The 20,857-nt window shown below is 45.8% G+C and overlaps 1 protein-coding gene across 2 annotated transcripts in view; it reads left to right on the forward strand.

Annotated features, from left to right (window-relative positions):
* The first annotated feature begins 9,754 nt into the window (after positions 1–9,754).
* Positions 9,755–20,857, forward strand: part of SLC25A14 (solute carrier family 25 member 14) — a 163,301-nt gene continuing 152,198 nt past the window's right edge. The window contains exon 1 of one of the 2 annotated variants that reach the window (XM_069214053.1): positions 9,755–9,911. The gene's annotated coding sequence lies outside the window, so the exon portion shown is untranslated. The remainder of the gene's footprint in view (positions 9,912–20,857) is intronic. The other variant, XM_069214072.1, reaches the window with a different exon arrangement.

Below are 20,857 nucleotides of genomic sequence, written 5' to 3' on the forward strand. Positions count from 1 at the left end.
TTTACCTCCACCTTGACCTAGGAGTTATTGAGCACTCAGATAGCCCCTGGGCTAGCCCAGTGATACGAGTCCCAAAACCACACTTTCAAAATTGAAAAAGAGAAATTAGGTTTTGTGTTGACCATAGGGGGCTCAATACAGTAACTAAAACAGATGCTCATCCTATCCCAAGGGCAGATGAGCTCATAGATACACTAGCATCTGCCAAGTATCTTTGCACTTTTGACCTCACTGCAGGCTATTGGCAGATTAAGTTGGCAGAAGATGCTAAACCTAAAACTAAATTTTCTACCACTGGAGGGCACTACCAATTCACAGCAATGCCCTTTGGTCTGAAGAATGCACCTGCCACTTTTCAGAGATTGGTGAATACAGTCCTCCAAAGCCTGGAAGCCTTTAGTGCAGCATATCTGGATGATATAGCTTTCTTTAACTCCACCTGGGATGACCATCTGGTCCACTTTTGTAAAGTTTTGGCGGCTCTGTGGAAAGCAGGTCTTACTATCAAGGCTTCCAAGTGGCAGATAGGGCAGGGGAAAGTGGTTTATCTGGGACATCTAGTAGGTGGAGAACAGATTCCGCCACTACAGGGGAAGATCCAAACCATTGTGGATTGGACTCCCCCTACCACACAAACCCAGGTAAGAGTCTTCTTAGGTCCCACTGGGTATTACAGGAGGTTCATTAAGAACTATGGCTCCATTGTTGCCCCTCTTAATGACCTTGCCTCCAATAAAATGCCTAAAAAGGTATTATGGACAGCCAGCTGTCAGAAAGCTTTTCAGGAACAGCAAACAGGCCATGTGCTCTGCACCTATTCTAAAGAGCCCAAACTACTCAAGAAGTTAATAGTTCAGACTGATGCTTCAGAAGTAGGGGTTGAGGCAGTTCTCTCACTACTTAATACAGAGGGCCAGAATTAACCAGTATCTTTTATTAGCAGAAGGTTGACCCCCGGAGAAAAGTGTTGGTCAGCCATAGACAAGGAGGCCTTTGCTGTGGTCTGGGCCTTAAAAAATTTGAGACCATATATCTTTGGTGCTCACTTCATTGTTCAGACAGACCACAAACCTCTCTTATGGCTCAAGTAAATGAAGGGAGAAAACCCCAAATTGTTGAGGTGGTCCATTACCCTACAGGGTATGGACTTTACAGTGGAACATAGACCTGGAAGTAACCACTCTATTGCAGATGGACTCTCGAGATATTTCCACTTAGAGAAGGAAGACTCATCTGGGCAAGGTTAGCTTTCTTGTCCCTCATTTGGAGGGGTGGTGTAGGAAAGTACCCTCTTTCTTGGTATGGTTACTACCTTTTTCTGCCTGATGTCAATGTACTTGACTGTGTTCACAAGGATCCTGCTAACCAGGACCCCAGAGATTATGCTCTCTCTCCCAAAACTCTGTATTTCACCCACAATTGGCATACTGGTGCCCCCTTATAAGTCGCTCGTATATGGTACGTAGGTGCCCAGGGCATTGGGGTTCCAGGGGATCCCTATGGGCTGCAGCATATATTTTGCCAACCATAGGGAGCCCATGCAAAGGCTTCTGCTGGACTGCCATTGCAGCCTGCGTGAAAAGGTGCAAGCACCCTTTCACTGACATTTCTCACTACGCCAGGTCACTTATAAGTCACCCCTAAGGCAGGCCTTCCAGCCCAGAGGGTAGGGTGCAAGGTACCTGTGTGTGAGGGCACCCCTGCACTATCAGAGGTTCCCCCACAAACTCCAGGCCCATTTCCCCAGACTTCATGAGTGCGGGGACACCATTTTACGCGTGTACTGGACATAGGTTGGTTCTTATGTCCAGCTACATAATGGTAACTCCGAACATAAGCATGTTTGGTATCAAACATGATGGAATCATACCCCAAGGCTTTTGCAAGCATTAGTTGTATGACTCCATGCACTCTGGGGGCTCCTTAGAGGACCCTCAATATTGCCATTTCATCCTTCTGAGGTTTTCCAGGCAGCCCAAGCTGCTGCCACATCCCAGACAGGTTTCTGCTCTCCTGTGGTTTGAAAACTTTGATCCCAGGAAGGCTGAACAAAGGATTTCCTTTGGGAGAGGGGTGTTACACCCTCACCCTTTGGAAAAAGGTGTTGCAGGCTGGGGAGGGGTAGACTCCCCAAGCCACTGGAAATGATTTGAAGGGCACATTTGGTGCCCTCCTTGCATAAACCAGTCTACACCGGTTCAGGAACCCCCCAGTCCCTGCTCTGGCGAAAAACTGGACAAAGGAAAGGGGAGTGACCACTCCCCTGTCCATCACCACCCTGGGGTGGTGTTCAGAGCTCCTGCAGAAGGTCCCTGGATTTTGTCAACTTGGATTCAAGGTTGGCAGGGAACTCTGGGAGCCTCTGAGTGGCCAGTGCCAGCAGGTGACGTCAGAGCCCTCCCCTGATAGGTGCTTACCTGGTTAGGTGGCCAATCCCCCTCTCAGGGCTATTTAGGGTCTCTCCTTTGGGTGGGTCCTCAGATTCGGATTGCAAGACTCCAGCAGGAATCCTCTGCATCTTTCACTTCTACTCCTCACTGAAGAAACTGCATATGGACCCTCCAGGAACCTACAAGCTGCAACAAAGAAGCAAGATGCCTCCTGCAACATTGTATCTCTGGCTCCTGCCAGCAACTGCAACAGTTTCCCAGTCTTGCATCCTCTGAGGACAGCCCGTCTTCAGCCTGCATCAGAAGGAATCTCCCATGGGGTGAAGGAGTCACTCCCCTGCTTCTGCAGGCACCAGCTGAGATGACGACTGGCTGCATGGATCCCCTCTCTTGCTGAGCTGCGTGAATCCTGAATCATGGGTGGTGGACTGAAGTGGTACTGACGGTCCTCTCTTCCAGCTGTCCCTGCACCTAAGAGTTCAGCTGTGTGTCAGCTTGAAGTTCTTCAGGGGTAGGTTCTATCCAAGGAGCTGAGTCCTCCTCCTCAAAGGGGGAATCATCAGTGGAGGGAGGGATAGGAGATAATTTCTTACCCTTCCTAGCCCTACTTTTGGGAAGCTCTTGGTCCATATTTTCAGGATCCAAGTTTCCCTGTTTCCTTTGTTTCTTGGCCTGAGCCCTTGTCAAAGCAAAGATATGCCCAGGAATGCCCAGCATGGCTGCATGGGCCTCCAACTCGACTTCAGCCCAAGCTGAAGTCTTCAAGTTGTTCCCTAGTAGACATTCGACAGGTAGGTCTGTGGACACTACAACTTTTTTAGGACCAGTAACCGCACGCCCCACCCCCCAGTTGAGATCAACAACTGCCATGGGATGGCTCACAGTATTTTTATGGACATCAGTCACTTGGTACTAGTGACCAAGTGGGTTTTGCTCAGGGTGTACCATTTTTTCAGTCACCATGGTGACACTGGCACCTGGGTCCCTGTAGGCCTCAACCTGAACACCATTTATTAGTGGTTGTTGCTTGTACTTATCGATATTAAGGGGACAAGGAACAAGGGTGGCAAGGCCAATGCCACCATCAGAGACTAAATCAGCCTCAGTAGTTTCCCTAACTAAACCAACCCCCACTACATTTCCCGGAGTGAGCCCTGTTACACCCTTTGACTGATTATTTGTAGTAATAGTTTTCCCACCACCACTGCTATTGCTAGGGGCAGTAGTTTTAGCAGTGGGGGTAGTGGTGGTGGGAGGTTTAGTGCTTTTCTTAGGGCAAGAGCTGTCTCCTGCCATATGGCCTTTGTTTTTACAAATATAGCACCAGGGCTTTCTGTTCTGATTGTGATGAGAAGAGGATTTAGACCCACACCCAGAAGAGTTTTGTGGGCCTGATGAAAACTCTTTACTTTTATCTTCGTCCCCACCTTTGTCACTAGACTTACCACCCTTCTTCTTGTCCTTGTCACCCCCTGTAGGAGCTTTTCTGCTCACCCTTGTTCTGACCCATTTGTGTGCCTTCTTTCCCAATTCTTGGAAGAGGTCAGATCCGAGTCTACCAAGTACTGATGCAACAAGTCAGACACACAGTTATTCAAAATGTGCTCTCTTAGTAATAGATTGTATAAGCCCTCATAGTCAGACACTTTGCTGCTATGTAACCAGCCTTCTAAAGCTTTAACAGAACAGTCCACAAAGTCAACCCAATCCGGCGAGGCCTCTTTTCTGGTCTCCCTGAACTTGATTCTGTATTGCTCAGTGGTGAGACCAAAACAATCTAAGAGTGCTGTCTTGATAATGTTGTAGTTGCTGAACCTTCTTCTCTGACAGTGAGAAGTCTATCCCTCCCCTTATCAGAAAAGGACAACCAGAGAATAGCAGCCCACTGAATTTGAGGGACCCTCTGAATTTATAGGCCCTCTCAAGTGCAGCAAACCACTTATATATATCATCCCCCACCTTGTATGGGGGGAACAATCTTGTGTACATTTCTGGAATCCATGGAGTCCTCCCTGACTCTGTAGTCCCTGACACTTGAGCTGTTGCTGCTGCCACCATGGGGTGCTACCCCCAACCCCTGCTTCTTCCGTTCCACTGCCAAGGCCTCCCTATCTAGGGCTAGCTGTTGCTGCTGCAGCCTCAGTCTGGCCTCCTCCAGTCTCAGTTTCCTGAGTTCACTATCTATAAAGTCATCCACTTGAGTTGTGCAGTGTGACCCCTCAGACACTGAAGTGACAGGAGAGTGGGCAAAAGTGGATCTTTCCCTAGTCTTAGTGACTCTAGCTACCTGTCCTCTGGGTGTAAAGGGAGCCCTACCTGTGTGACTTCCCCTCCTACTAGCAGCTACACTAGTTGGTCTGCTAGAAACTACAAGATCCTTTGAAGAACCCTTCCCTGGGCCTAGGATATTATCCTCTAACTCAATGGGATCAGTCTCCTTCCTCCTCCTGACTACCAGCATGTTCTTCGTCATCCTGGAGGAGGAGGCTCAAGAGCAGACTCTTGTTAGGGTTCTTCCCATGTCTAACTTCCTCTCCGAACACAGCCCCTTCAATTCTATGAAGGTCAGGCCCTCATAAGGAAAAGTCATGACCTCGGAGCCAGGTCCAGCTGTAGACATGGTGTCTTTTAGGGTGGTGTATGCTGTACCTAACCTACCTAACCCGTAGTCTCTCAGAAAGAAGTTTAGAGCAAGGGCTATGCCTATACCCTAGCTTGCCTAAACTTTAGAGACTAGATTCCTGCACTAGAAACTATGTATGCCTCTAGGTATGCAGTGGTCTTTCCTGTGGAAAGCACCAGGTGACCGAGTGATAAGGCAATTGCAAGTGCTTATCCCACCGCTGCACCACCAATGTAGGAGGCTGGCCTGGTGTGTGGTGGGTACCTATGGTACTTACACCTTATAACAGGTATCCCTTATTAGTGTAGTGTAGTCAGTGTCTAGAAGCCAGGCTCTCTAGAGGTAGCTGCAGATGAGCAGCCAAGGCTTATCTAGGAGTCATGCAAAGCTCATGCAATACCACTGTAGTCACACTTAATACTTACACACCTGAAAGAAAACACTCAGTGTTACAAAAATAAAGGTACTTTATTTAGGTGACACAAATACCAAAAATACCATAGAGACTATTCTCCCTTAGGAGGTAAGTACTGCACAAATTATATACACTAGTATGCAGAAATAGGCATAACAACAGTTAGAAAACAGTGCAATTAGTGAAAATCACAGTAGTTAGAAATGGGCCTAGGTGGAGTGCAAACCATATACTAAAAAAGTGGAATGCGAAAGTTGGTCCCCCACTTAAGAAAGTGTAGTGTGTAGAGGGGAGCTGGGAGTACTAGAAAAGCCCAAAGATAAGTACCATGACCCACCCCAGCGACCAGGAAAACAAGAGTAAATCACAGAATGTTTCCCAGATCACACACGGAAACAAGAAGAAGAATTATGGAAAACCCAGAAGAGACTGCAAAACACCAACAGTGGATTCCTGGACAAGAAGATCTGTGGAAGAAGGGTACCAAGTCCAAGGAGCACAGAAGAGTCCAGGAAAAGCAGGATCCCCTGCTAATCCGGATGAAGGTGCAAAAGGAAGACCACCGGTGGAGAAGAAAAGTCAGTACTGCACCCAAGAAGATGAAGTAGGGTTCCTGGAGGGTGCAAGTGATGTCCCACGCCAGATGGAGGACTGCAGTCGGATTTTTGTCGTCGGAGTCCACCAACAAGCCTTGGCACACGCAAAGCTCGTGGTTAGCAGAAAATGGCGCTGCCCGGGACCAGGTGGACTCTACCCAGGAGGGGGAACCAGAGGGGGCCCTCAGCAACTCGGAGAGCCCACAGAAGACCAGGCAGTGCACACAGGAGTCCCACAGCACGGGGACAAGAAAGTTGCAGAAGAGGTCCACGCAGCACTACGACAAAGGCTCCCACGCTGCCGAGGAACCACTCAGGAAGCTGTGCGTCGCAGGATAGAGTGCTGGGGGCCCGGAGTTACAAGATGTGTGAAGGATTTGGAGAAAGGATGCCAACAAGCCTTGGCAACTGCAAAATACGCAATGCACGGGGGTACTGTCTTGCGTGGGGAAGCAAGTTTTTACTTCAACAAAAAAGGTACAGCTGGAAGAGAGGAACGTTGGAACCACTTCAGTCTACCACCCATGATACTGGATCCACGCAGCTCAGCAGGAGAGGGGATCAATGCAGCCAGTCGCAGTTGGTGCCTGCAGAAGCAGGGGAGTGAATACTTCACCCCAAGGGAGATTCCTTCTTCCTTCTGATGCAGGCTGAAGATGTTACCTATGTCCAGTACACACGTAAAATGGCGTCCCAGCACTCACAAAGTCTGGGAAAATGGCCTGGAGTTCATATGGGCATCTCTGATAATGCAGGGGTGCTCTCACACACAGGTACCTTGCACCATTGCCCTCTGGGCTGGAAGGCCTGCCATAGGGGTGATTTATAAGTGAGCTGGTGTAGTGAGAAATGGAACAGTGAAAGGGTGCTTGCACTTTTTCACTCAGACTGCAATGGCAGTCCTGCAGAAGTGTTTGCATGGGCTCCCCATGGGTAGCAAAATATATGCTTGGGCCAATAGGGATCCCCTGGAACCCATATGCCCTGGGTACCTAGGTTACATATACTAGGGACTTATAAGGAGGCACCAGAATGCCAATTGTGGGTGAAATACAGAGTTTTGGGAGCGACAGCATAATCACTGGGGTCCTGTTTAGCAAGATCCTAGTGAACACAGTCAAGCACACTGATATCAGGCAGAAAAAGGTGGTAACCATGCCAAGAAAGAGGGTACTTTCCTACACACGTCCCTACTTTCTTTCAAATCCAGCTTTCCCTCAAAATTCCTTTTCATACCACCTCTTCCTTCCGCTATTTTCACAGGTCTTTAACCAGTGGCGGCCAGCAGCTTTAGGAGGGAGGGGGGCGGGCGGGGCACACACACACACACTCATTCTTTCACACACAGACACGCACGCACGCACATCCATTAACAACACTCATAACATTCAAACATGCATGCACGCACCATTCATTTTAAAACATCACACACAGTCATTCTTTCACACACGAACGCACACACATCCATTAACAACATTCATACCATTCAAACATGCACGCACGCACCAAACATTCAATTTGAAATATCACACACATACACACACACACACACACTTACCTTCGGCCACCAGGTCCCAGGAGGGTTGGGACTGCTGCCTTCCCTCATTGGCTGACCTTAGGTCCGCCAATGAGGGAAGGCAGCAGTCCCAGCCTCGTCACAGAGTGGGATGGGGTCAGTGAGACTGCTGACCCCACCCCACTCTGTGACGAAGTGTCACTGATTGACACTCGCCCTGGGCACTTCAGGGCTTAAACTGAAGCGCCCAGGGAGAGTGTCAATCGGTAACGCTTTCCTCGTCACCAAGGGGAGGGCCTCGAGGCACCTTTGCTGGGCCGAGGAGGTCACGCCCATAGGAGCTGTGATCTCCTCAGCCCAGCAAAGTTCAGCTCAGGCAGCCAGGAGTCTGCGCAAGTCGCGCATGTCTCACTCCTGGCTGCCTGAGCTGAACATGAAGAGTGTCTGTCAGGCTGATCTTTGTTCAGCCTGACAGACACTCGTCATGGGGGGCAAATAGTGGGGGGGCGTGGCCCCTCCGCCCTAAAGGACGGGACGCCACTATCTTTAACGTCTTCAAAAAACAGCTTCCTCTCTTTCAAAACCGGTCTTTTTCTTTTTCTCATGTCCCGTGTCTCATATGCACTTTCATTCCAACAGACCTTCTAACAATGGCCCTGTTTCTTATGTTTTTAACTAGGGCAAGTGCTGAAAGATAGTTTTACAAACAGCACTGGTGAGAAATCCGATCTTCACAATAACCCAATATCGACCTAGCAGCCTCGCTGTTATGTCATTTCAGCAGATCCTTTGCATGACTACAGACATATGCTGTGATAATTTCAAGATGAAACATCAATATTTAGGTGTGTATAAAAAACAAAAATATTTGAGTTTTTTTTTTTTTTTTAGAACTGTTGGACTTGTGTGAATTCTTTAGCTTTTCAGGTGTTAAGGAGTTTTACTAATACAGCTATAGTCAGCCATGTTTGTAGCCCCTACTTGTAGCAGCCCAACCACCTCCTAATTAATTTCTCTCAAATAAGGCACATACCTACGAACCAATTTGAAAAGGTTTTGAATGCACAAGCACTACACAATCCAGTCTTGCTGTTGCACCTCTTGAAATTGTTGAGTGCCACCCCTGAGATAGCAAGCTTTTTATTTGTGAAGTTTAGGTAACTGTCAAATGATGTGGCTGGCCGCTGTAAGAAAGGAAAGAAAAATAGCCCATTCCCTTTAAAAAGAAAGATCTGATAGGTTGTAACATCACTTCCTGTGACTTTATTGACGTGATTGTGATTTTCTTATGTTAATTTAATAGCTGCCAAGTTTCCTAAATCCACGCTTGATGAGCGTGTTTTTTTTTTCTTTGAATTCTGTGATTTGTAGTCTTGATTTTCTAATGTAATAAACAACACTACAAGTCCCAGAATTCAAATACTGCATTAGAACTATGGTTGGCAACTGACCTGTATTTTTAAGTCCAGGCTGATAAAAATATTGGAAAAATAATAAAACTGTATTTTTCATTTCTGGAAGATAAACTTAAAACAGAAATCCCGTGAAGTAATCAGTTTAAAAAGTATTAGCTAGCTGAGTAAACCGTTTCAGAATAATTGTTAGAGCAACCAGAGAAACCCTGGCAATTTTACCCAAATTCGTTTTCACGTACCAGCTCCTAACTCTTTCAGAGTAGCAAAACGTAAACAAACGGCTGGTATTGTTTCTAACAAAGTTAGCAACCCTTACTATTCATGCAATCCACCACTAATCCTTTTGGGTTCCGGTGTAGCGGAGTACTCGCCGAAAAGCGCTTCGATGCCTTGGGGGCAGTAACCGCTATATAAATAAAATTACAATTAGAATGTGATTTAACCCACTGAGCTATCTCTAAATGCAGTTGGTTTGTGAACAATACACAAAGCCAGAACCACTGTACGGCCACAATTCTACAACAATATTCAAATAAATACGTAAAAATACAGTGTTCGTTACGAACGCAGTATTTGTTCCATTGTTATAATTTGAGCGCACTGTACAACGAGCGCGTAAACAATTCGGTATTTTGATTTTAATTTATAAACTCGCTTTTATTTCTGAGATTGAGGCAGCATGAGACCCGTGAACCGCAATTGGATGGCAAATGTGAAGTCAAGGTTGAAATCTGCCAACCAGCACAGGAAGTGACATCAGCGAGGAATGCACTGTGGGTCTTTCCATAGCACAGGAAGCAACCCACGAGAAAGACAGGGCTGGCCCTGACTTGTGTAACAGCAGAGGTCTCTGAGCATGATTTCTTCAGCTGGCTGCAGGGAACCAACGCCGGCGTGGAGTTCGCAGTGACCTCCCTCTCCCCTGACAGCAATTTGGGACTGACGACAGGCATCTGGTATGGATACCTTTAAGTTATATAGGGTTTAGCTACACGTGCGGGATGGTCTTGAAAGACACACTGCAAAAAAGCACCAGAAAATGAGGGCAAATGAAACATTTCAAGTAGCTGTATACCCGTTGAGGTTCGCATGTTCGTCCCTTTGCATTGTGGTGTTTCTGTGTGTGCCTTTCCAGTATAAATGCATGCGTACAAATGCCAGAAAAAAAAGAAAAACTTACCAGAAAGGTCACTTGGCATATTTGCATGTAGCGTGGGGGACATTGGGCACACCGACATACTCGGAGAAATGTGTTGCATATGTGCAGCACATCAGACACGGTAAATTGAGATGGACAGTGTGCCTGCGACCAGGGCTGTGAATAGGGTGACATGAGATTGTCGTCGTTCACCAGCGGTGGAAGAATCTACTCCAGCAACAAACTGAATGTTGATAGCTTAGCGAGGCGAGGTTACTCGTTTAATACTGGTATGAACACTCAAGTGGTTAGAGCACTTAGTCTAGAGATCGGTATGTAATATCTGGTTATAGCTTTGAATCATTAAAGAGCTCAGAAATGCATTAAAAAAAGAATGGGAATTCTGATGCTTCATGCAATGGCGCCGGTTTGATGAGCAGGGGGCGAAGTGAAAGATGTGGCTAAAAACAAAATATTCTGTAAGGTTTTCTTCGTCTTGCACTGTCAGGTAGCTACTTATAAAAAAAAAAAAACGCACATTCATTGAAAAATAAATATACAAAACATCGTTAGGGGGAAATGCACTATAGTACATTATGGAACCTCTGTTTGTCAGTACACCGCAGGGGTCTCTGTGTGTAACCAGGGAAGACACATTACTAAATCTTGGTTGCGTATTTTTAGTGCCATGAGGTCCCAGCCTGTGACCGACAGCACTTTGAATATTAAGTCATTATTTTAGATTTGCATTACACATAGTATAAGATATACTGCTAAAAATGAGCAAAAAGGTGTAAAGTAAAATGGTGCTTCCAAAATATAGATTTTACTAATACCCACACTGTACGTAATTACACTGTTGTAGAAACAGGCATTGGCAGTCAGTAGGTTTAGCTTTTTTTCACAATGTACAATCACAAATTCACACATTCATGATGCACACAGAGAGCACACCTACAGACATCGATTTCACAAAGTTCAGTGCACTGACTCCCAACAGTAACACATATAACCTGGTGCATCAATAAAGACTAGGATCCTGTGGAAACACGGTGTGATGTAATTCAGAGGAGCAGTGGTGATGAATTGCAAGGGAGCAGTGAGTGCTGTGCGTATTGCGAATCATAGGAACACTGAGTTATGTACTGTTCATAGGGACAGGATTGTGTTTTTAAACAAGACGTGTTATTGAGTTTCCAATTTAAAATAATATTTGCATGTAGAATATCTCTCCATAGAGAGAGAACAGTCACTACACAACATACTTTGAAGTAGCTTGCCGGGACAACAGGAAGTTCTGCATAGCGCTTGTAAAAAGAAAAAAAACATTTATTATGTAAAGAAGATCTGCCCTTCCTTCGTTTGTCAGTCCCTCTACCTCCCATCTACTTGCCCAGTTCTCTTCAGCATTTGAAAATAATGATAGTGCATACTGCTTAGTTGATATCAAGATGAGGGCCATTCAGTGATGATGGTGCAATTTGACACCCATATCTAATGGCAGTGTGATTAAAGCATGCACACTATCAGAGGCTTCCCCAGTGGCATCCGTATGTAAAGAGATTTAGTGCCTTTAGTCTTGGTGGATGCATAAGAGATGGGTGCCCCTCCGAGAGAGGTCTCACCAAAAGTTCCTATATACCATAGAAATCTGTAGGGTGCTCTCTCATATCATGGGTATGCTTTTCCAAGGCCATCTTATTCCACAGTCGAGCATGCCAGTGAGGGATGAGTGGTGTTTTTTTTAACTGTAAGTGTGCGGCTGTTGTCACTTTAGCCAACCCTGGCAGTTCCACATTATCTTATCCACTTTTGTTTGGTACTACAATTGGGCAGGTCGTATATCTCTTAAAACTGTTATCACATAATTGGGAAGTGATTAACCCCAAATTTTGCCCAAATCAGTTAATACTTCGGCCATAAAGGGTTTTATGTATGGACAGTCTGACATAACTCTGTGTGCCACAGTTTCTCAAGCAATGTGGGCTGCTCACTGGGCGGGATTTATACTAGGTGCCACTACCATTCATATGTCACCTCATAGTGTGCCTCTCTGCCCAAAATGCACATGGTTTTCTTTGTTGCATCTCTTAGGTGTATCTACTGGCCTCTCAGAGATTTCTTTGTCTATAGCCGTTGGCCACTTATCTCTATTTGGAATAGCAGTGTGTTGAGATGTCTCCATCAGTAGACTGTATAACGTGGAAACCATCCCTCTTGTGCTGGTGTTAGTCATACAAATGTTTCAGTGTCTGTCAAATCTGAAGTGCCAGCCTCCTTTATTAGATGGTGGTTGATACAATGTCTGATATGGACAAATGGAGTCTTTAAGATTCTGATAAGTTAAAGTCGTATTGTGTGCTGATTGTATGGTTAAATCTCCTCTGCTAGAGACTAATGGCTCGATTAGGACTCTGGTGGTCTGACTGCCGGACCACCAATATGGTGGGGAGGATGCTGCTAAGCCAGCGGCCTCCCCACCACCATATTATATTTCCGCTGGGCTGGAGAGCGGAAACAGTGCGGCGGCATTGACTTCGGCCCTATGGGAGAGCCTAGGCCAATGCCGCCGCACTGTCTGCATTGCCTAGCACAGTCAGAATGTGCACTGTTGCCATTGCATTGTGCATTCTGACTGTGCTGACAGGGGGGCCCTGCACTACCCATGGCATGGGCAGTGCAGGGGCTCCCCTGTGGGCCCATCTCTGCCTTTCTGCCGGCCTTTTCATCTCGCTGTCCTGCCATAAAAACGCCGGCAGAAAGGCAAGTCGTGATCAGCACAGCGGTGCCGAGGTCAACACTGCCATACTGATCACAACTTGCCTTTCTGCCGGCCTTTTCATGATGGTGTCCCCACTATGACAAGGCCAGCAGAAAGACAAGTCGTGATTAGCATGGCGGTGCTGTTGTTGGCACCTCTGTACTTGACCACAACTTTTCCCAATGCGTCTGGATCAAAGATCCTGGCGGTGGCAGCGGTCTTGTGGTGGTCCAACTGGCAGCATCCACATTTTGAGTTCGGACTGCCAAGGATGCCATAGGTGTTGTAAAGAAATGGCTCCCTGTTGCAGTTACCCCCCACTTTTTGCCTGATACTGATGCTGACTTGACTGAGAAGTGTGCTGGGACCCTGCTAACCAGGCCCCAGCACCGGTGTTCTTTCACCTAAAATGTACCATTGACTCCACAATTGGCACAACCCTGGCACCCAGGTAAGTCCCTTGTAACTGGTACCCCTGGTATCAAGGGCCCTGATGCCAGGGAAGGTCTCTAAGGGCTGCAGCATGTCTTATGCCCCCCTAGGGACCCCTCACTCAGCACAGACACACTGCTTGCCAGCTTGTGTGTGCTGGTGGGGAGAAAATGACTAAGTCGACATGGCACTCTCCTCAGGGTGCCATGCCAACCTCACACTGCCTGTGGCATAGGTAAGTCACCCCTCTAGCAGGCCTTACAGCCCTAAGGCAGGGTGCACTATACCACAGGTGAGGGCATATGTGCATGAGCACTATGCCCCTACAGTGTCTAAGCAAAACCTTAGACATTGTAAGTGCAGGGTAGCCATAAGAGTATATGGTCTGGGAGTCTGTCAAAAACAAACTCCACAGCTCCATAATGGCTACATTGAATACTGGGAAGTTTGGTATCAAACTTCTCAGAACAATAAACCCACACTGATTCCAGTGTTGGATTTATAAAAAAAATGCACACAGAGGGCATCTTAGAGATGCCCCCTGTATTTTACCCAATTGTTCAGTGCAGGACTGACTGGTCTCTGCCAGCCTGCTGCTGAGAGACGAGTTTCTGACCCCATGCGGTGAGAGCCTTTGGGCTCTCTGAGGACAGAAACAAAGCCTGCTCTGGGTGGAGGTGCTTCACACCTCCCCCCTGCAGGAACTGTAACACCTAGCAGTGAGCTTCAAAGGCTCAAGCTTCGTGTTACAATGCCCCAGGGCACTCCAGCTAGTGGAGATGCCCGCCCCCTGGACCCAGCCCCCACTTTTGGCGGCAAGTCCAGGAGAGATAATGAGAAAAACAAGGAGGAGTCACTGGCCAGTCAGGACAGCCCCTAAGGTGTCCTGAGCTGAGGTGACTCTGACTTTTAGAAATCCTCCATCTTGCAGATGGAGGATTCCCCCAATAGGGATAGGAATGTGACCCCCTCCCCTTGGGAGGAGGCACAAAGAGGGTGTACCCACCCTCCGGGCTAGTAGCCATTGGCTACTAACCCCTCAGACCTAAACACGCCCTTAAATTTAGTATTTAAGGGCTCCCCAGAACCTAGGAACTCAGATTCCTGCAACTTACCGAAGAAGAAGACTGCTGAGCTGAAAACCCCTGCAGAAGAAGAAAGAAGACACCAACTGCTTTGGCCCCAGTCCTACCGGCCTGTCTCCTGCCTTCTAAAGAAACCTGCTCCAGCGACGCTTTCTCCAGGACCAGCGACCTCTGAATCCTCAGAGGACTGCCCTGCTTCAAGAGGAACAAGAAACTCCCGAGGACAGCGGACCTGCTCCAAAAAGACTGCAACTTTGTTTCAGAGGAGCAGATTTAAAGACCCCTGCAATCCCCGCAAGAAGCGTGAGACTTGCAACACTGCACCCGGCGACCCCGACTCGACTGGTGGAGAAACAACACCTCAGGGAGGACCCTCCGGCGACTCCGAGACTGTGAGTAACCAAAGTTGTCCCCCCTGAGCCCCCACAGCGACGCCTGCAGAGGGAATCCCGAGGCTCCCCCTGACCGCGACTGCCTGACTCTAAAATCCAGACGGCTGGAAAAGACCCTGCACACGCAGCCCCCAGCACCTGAAGGATCGGAACTTCAGTGCAGGAGTGACCCCCAGGAGGCCCTCTCCCTTGCCCAGGTGGTGGCTACCCCGAGGAGCCCCCCCCTTGCCTGCCTGCACCGCTGAAGAGACCCCTTGGTCTCCCATTGATTTACATTGCGAACCCGACGCTTGTTTGCACACTGCACCCGGCCGCCCCAGTGCTGCTGAGGGTGTACTTTTTGTGTGAGCTGGTGTCGTTCTCCCCCCCCCCCCCCCCCCCTGGTGCGCTACAAAACCCCCCTGGTCTACCCTCCGAAGACGCAGGTACTTACCTGCTGGCGGACTGGAACCGGGGCACCCCCTTCTCCATTGAAGCCTATGTGTTTTGGGCACCACTTTGAACTCTGCACCTGACCGGCCCTGAGCTGCTGGTGTGGTGACTTTGGGGTTGCTCTGAACCCCCAACGGTGGGCTACCTTGGACCCCAATTTGAACCCCGTAGGTGGTTTACTTACCTGCAAGAACTAACATTACTTTACCTCCCCCAGGAACTGTGAATATTGCACTGTCCATTTTTAAAACAGCTAAATGTGTTTTATGTAAAAAGTATATATGCTATTGTGATTATTCAAAGTTCCTAGAGTACTTACCTGCAATACCTTTCAAATGATATATTACATGTAGAATTTGAACCTGTGGTTCTTAAAATAAACTAAGAAAATATATTTTTCTATAACAAAACCTATTGGCCTGGAATTGTCTCTGAGTGTGTGTTCCTCACTTATTGCCTGTGTGTATGTACAACAAATGCTTAACACTACTCCTTTGATAAGCCTACTGCTCGACCACACTACCACAAAATAGAGCATTAGTATTATCTCTTTTTGCCACTATCTTACCTCTAAGGGGAACCCTTGGACTCTGTCCATACTATTCCTTACTTTGAAATAGTGCATACAGAGCCAACTTCCTACAGGTGTTTTGTGGGGGACAAGCAAGTCATTAGTTGTAGGTGAGAATTTACATGTACTGAGCATGGTACCAATAGGGCTGTGCTTGTAAGTGTTAAGAGTCCTGTTGCATTTAGTTTCCAGACAAGGTACCACGTCGTTCGTTCGGTAATCTTCCTAGTCATATGAGGCCATAGTTTGCTGATGACTTTCATACACTACTCTGTTAGCACATGTAATTGGGCCACCCAATACTAAACTTTAAAACCTGAAAAGGCTTACCCCCGTCTGGGCTGGCACATGGTTATATATGCTAATCTTGGGTGTCTACCCTTCAATTTAAATTTCAAAATCATATTCTTAAAGTCCTTAAATAACCTATTTGGGAGAGTGGTTAGTAATGCCTGGAATAAGTAAAGAACCCTTGCCAGAGCGTTCGTTTTGAAGACATTAATTTTCCCAAGCCATGAAATAGGTAGTGAAGTTCATCTACTGATATTGTCCCTCAGCAGTGCTAGTAGGGGTGCATAATTGTAGGCAATCCTCCTTTTGTGTTTGGTCACCCCATATTTACCATCATTTTGCTGGACCCTATATTTGTGCTGACTTCAGAACACCCGGCTAACCAGTGGTAAAGTGCCTGTGCTCCCCCTTAAAACATTGTTGAATTGGCATATTTATAACTCATATATTTTTACTTGTGTACCTATAAGACCCTAGTATATGGTACAATGTATACCAGGGTCTAAAAGTTGAATGCCACTAGTGCACTGCAATCCACTACAATGGCAGTGCAAATATGGCTTCAGGTCCACTAGTTGATGCTTGATTATGACAGCGTAAAAACACAGTTTGACTTGTCAAATAAACCCTTTTGACAGGCCACAACCTCCCTTTTAAATATTTATACATCACCCCTATGTAGGAGTTGTTGCCCACATGACAGGATGCTTGCTATTTAAAAGTAGGACACATTGACATTTAATAGTAACATGTCCTTAAACTGATTAGCATCCAAAAGGTATTTTTTCCCTACCTTGGCAGGCCTAGCTGTCCCATGTACACACTAAAAATGCTAATACTTTATCTCAGGAATGGGACTGGCTAGTAAAGTGATGATACTGCTATTTTTAATTGTTATTAAAAATCCAGTTCATTGATGGAGTCAGATTTTATTAAGTATTAAGCAAATACATTTTGTTAGAAAGTTACCTTTACCCCACTTCAAGTTCCTGAAGGCTAAATTTGCGTTCACTCTCCAATTTCTTTGAGACAGTAATTAGCATTTGAATCTGTGTGAAAACAGTGTAAAATCCTTCCCAGTAGCAAACAATAGGTTGATCTGAATGGTCAGAAGTAACTCCTCCAAACCTGACAGAATACGCAGGGTGGGTCTATCAGCATTTATTTTGATATAACAGTATCATGTCATGTTTGGATGTCAAATCTTGCTTGAGAGATCTGTTTCGTTTACATAAAACACTGATGAAACACATGAAAGGAAGGGAAATGGGATGCCAGAACAAATCTTGTGTATCCACTGCCTGGTCGCTGGAAACCCCAACTTTTGTTCTACCAGACTTCTGCCTCTGCAGGCCTTGAAAAATCTACCCGCCAACATGCTATGGCCAGTCATATTTTATCACGTTAAGCTATTTTTAGGACCGGCTCGCTCTTCTGGCGTGTTGGCTAAGTACAAGCGTTCTGTTCAGTCAGAAAGTGAAGGAGCAATAAAGACGCCTTGAATCTTGTTCTTATCCTTTCACATTTGCTCTGAGTTCAGAGACAGAGGTCAAAAGTCAGTTTGTCTTCTTTCAATTAATCTTCCTTCTAACTGAAGAGATCCAGGATTTTGTAAAGTGAACTGTCTGATCTGCTGTACGTTTGTGAAATGAAAGGCTGTAGGGTATAAGGTTATTCCTAAAACGCAGGTAAATAACTAAAGCAGTTGTACACACATGTTAAAACATATTTCAGTAGTTGTGAAAGCTCATTTTGTGTACTTTTGTGTGATGTAAAATGTATTTTAATGGGATGAAAACAAATCACAACACTTTACTTGGTGATGTGCAAAGGATAAATATGTTTTCGGAAACCCAATTTCCACATATTATTGTTAAAACACTATATAGTTTCACGAGAGAAGCTGCAAGTTAGTGGGAAGGTTTTTGGGCATTTCTTGGAGGTTAACTGTCTTTAAATGACAGAGTATTCTACCACATCATGCTTTAGTAATATATTTAGTAAAAGTGAGTGGTTAACACTCCTGCCCTAATGGGAATGATATTAGTAAACTAAGAAGCAAGTCATGGATCATGTGTCCCATATATGTGTGATAGATTGTAAACATTTAGGGCCTGATTCTAACTTTGGAGGACGGTGTTAAACCGTCCCAAAAGTGGCGGATATACCACCTACCGTATTACGAGTTCCATAGGATATAATGGACTCGTAATACGGTAGGTGGTATATCCGCCACTTTTGGGACGGTTTAACACTGTCCTCCAAAGTTAGAATCAGGCCCTTAGTCTATCTAATCAAACAAAAGAGATTTTTGTTGTACAGCAGAAATGCTGAGCTCACATATTTGAAGGTGCACTCATGTAAGAATGAAGAAAAAGGTGACTCCATCAACTAAAATATTTCCATAGGATTGCACAATTTGAGACCCGTTTACGAGCCAAGTACATTGACTCAATTGTTTGGTCGAGTAGATTATTCAAGTTACTCGACCTGCAGATCTAGTAAAAATTTTCTGATTTTTCAAGGTCTGAGTGTTTATTGTGGCTACATGACTGCCTTAAAATGGATTTTGGTCTTAGATGTTAAAGGGCACTAGGATTGCTATAGTACACTCTCCATACACACCCCTATCTCTCAGAACCCCAGTTTAGTATGGAGAAGGCTTTCTCCATCCTGAAAATAAATGCTCAAAGTGGGTAGGGTTGGCTATGGCAACTTTCATCCCATTGGTTAAGGCTTGCCAAGGAGTCATTCCCAATCCACTTGCTCGTGCCACACCGAAATGTGGCACTTCCAGGCTGTTGGGTAAACTAGGGCTCTGGCCTACCTCTACAGACTTTAGCTTTCCCACCCAAGGGTGCCTGAACGTAGTTCTCCATGAAAGGTTCGGTTGCTGTAGCTCTACACAACTCCATTTGACATATTTGTCGATGTGGTGTCTGTTCACTCTGGATTACTAACAGGCTCGTGAAGGGGCCCAGGGGCACTGTGATAATTCAAACCCAATTTTGTTCTTTAGAATGTTGCTCACAACTACTGAATTAATAAGACACTATATATTTAAGTGTTCTTTTAACTCTCTCTTCCTGTTGCTTAGTATATGAGTAATACCCACACAGAATATAGTTAAAACAGCATTATTGCATGTCACTAACAGCAAGAATAGCATGAAAGTTTTTAAGATGGTTGTAATGTCTTGGGTAGTCTAACATACTAAAGAATACTTGTATGCGCTACACTATGAGAACATGGATAGTTAACTTGCCTGTGGAGTTTCTTGGGATTCAACGCACTGCATACATGTGCACAGCATACAAGCTGTGGTTATCAGGCTTCAGCACGGAGAGAGTGTTCCCTTGAAAGAAAAACACACAATCTGGGCTCAGCTCGTCTCCTTTCAGTATTGGCTCATTATCAGAGTTGAGCATGGGAATGGATGTTGCTGCAGAACAGCAGTCTGGCAGGACATCTTGCGATAACCTGGGGCAAAGCCCTCTTGAATTGGTGCCCACTGCATGTGGGTTTTTATAGGACTTACCACTGATGCTTACGTTCCACTCAGTTCTAGACGTAATGGGTATAAACCAGCATGTTAGTTCAAGACATAACGGGTATGAACCAGTATGTCAAAAGTATGTCATTTCAGACTATGTGTTTACTTTGTGCATTTGTTGTCTGACCTTGAAACATAGATAACAGGGAGCTTGTATCAGACCTCTATCAGCTTAGGTGTTTATCAAGGTAATTGTGTGGCAGACTTGATGCTTTAACGAGTGCTGCCAAAGGTAATGCAATACGGATTATGGGTCAGAGATAGAAAGGCTAACTTAACAGTCTGGCTCAAAATGGAGTCTGGCCTAAGGGTCTTTACCACAATACACAAGTCCAAGTACTCTCCTAGACCTGAGAAAGTTCATAAAAGGCTGAACCTTCTGTCCGTGATCTGAGAAGGGCTGGACCTTCTCTCTCTGGTATGCAGAACAAGGAAGTGGACTCCAAGGGTCATAAGGCTGACCTCCTATTAAAAGTACATGGATAGAACAGGCTATAAAATGCCTTTTTCTGCAACTGGACTTGGTCTGTACTCTGCTGTTTGGCCTCTGCCTGAGAACCTGTGTCTCTAAGCACCTCCCAGAGGACCCGAGGGTTTAGAAGTGTGCTTCTGTGGTGAATTGAAAGGTATTTTTTTTTTTTTTACCAGGGTGAATCTGGTTTGTGTGCCTTGTCAGCGACCATTGACTGTCATTAGCACTTTATGTTTCTTGGTGCTATTCCTACTTAATACTTTTTGGTGTCATTTTATTTATTACATTTTGCTCGGTTTTTCTAATTTGATTTGGGAATTTTATTGCCTTTTTTTCTGGGGGTGAAGACCCAATAAGCATGAAGTGTGAGTGGGCAGAAGAATATGTGTAGTCCATTCTGTCACAATTTGTTACCTTGTGACAAGTGGGTTGTAATATTGGGCAATCCCAGATTATGGGATAAAATCCTGCCAATGGCAATGTACAGCGTGGGCACCCCAGGGAAAGCAGGGGAAACATGTTTTTGGGAGTCTAAATAAGTATGAACATAATTAAATTGTGTGAACCTGAACCTAGGGTTTCGGGACACTCCCTTCACTAAGTGGAGCACTTTAATCCACTCTGAATCCACTAATGGTTGCAGTAACACTGCATACCATTTTATTATGTGCAGTCGCCAGGAGACTCAGTGTGGGCACATGCAAAGCTGTTTAAAGAGTGGTGATAGCGTGTCGTGTGCCCCTGGCCAGGAGTATACCATGTAACACCAGTGACG

Source organism: Pleurodeles waltl, chromosome 2_1 (assembly GCF_031143425.1).
Source record: "Pleurodeles waltl isolate 20211129_DDA chromosome 2_1, aPleWal1.hap1.20221129, whole genome shotgun sequence".
Lineage (NCBI taxonomy): Eukaryota > Metazoa > Chordata > Amphibia > Caudata > Salamandridae > Pleurodeles > Pleurodeles waltl.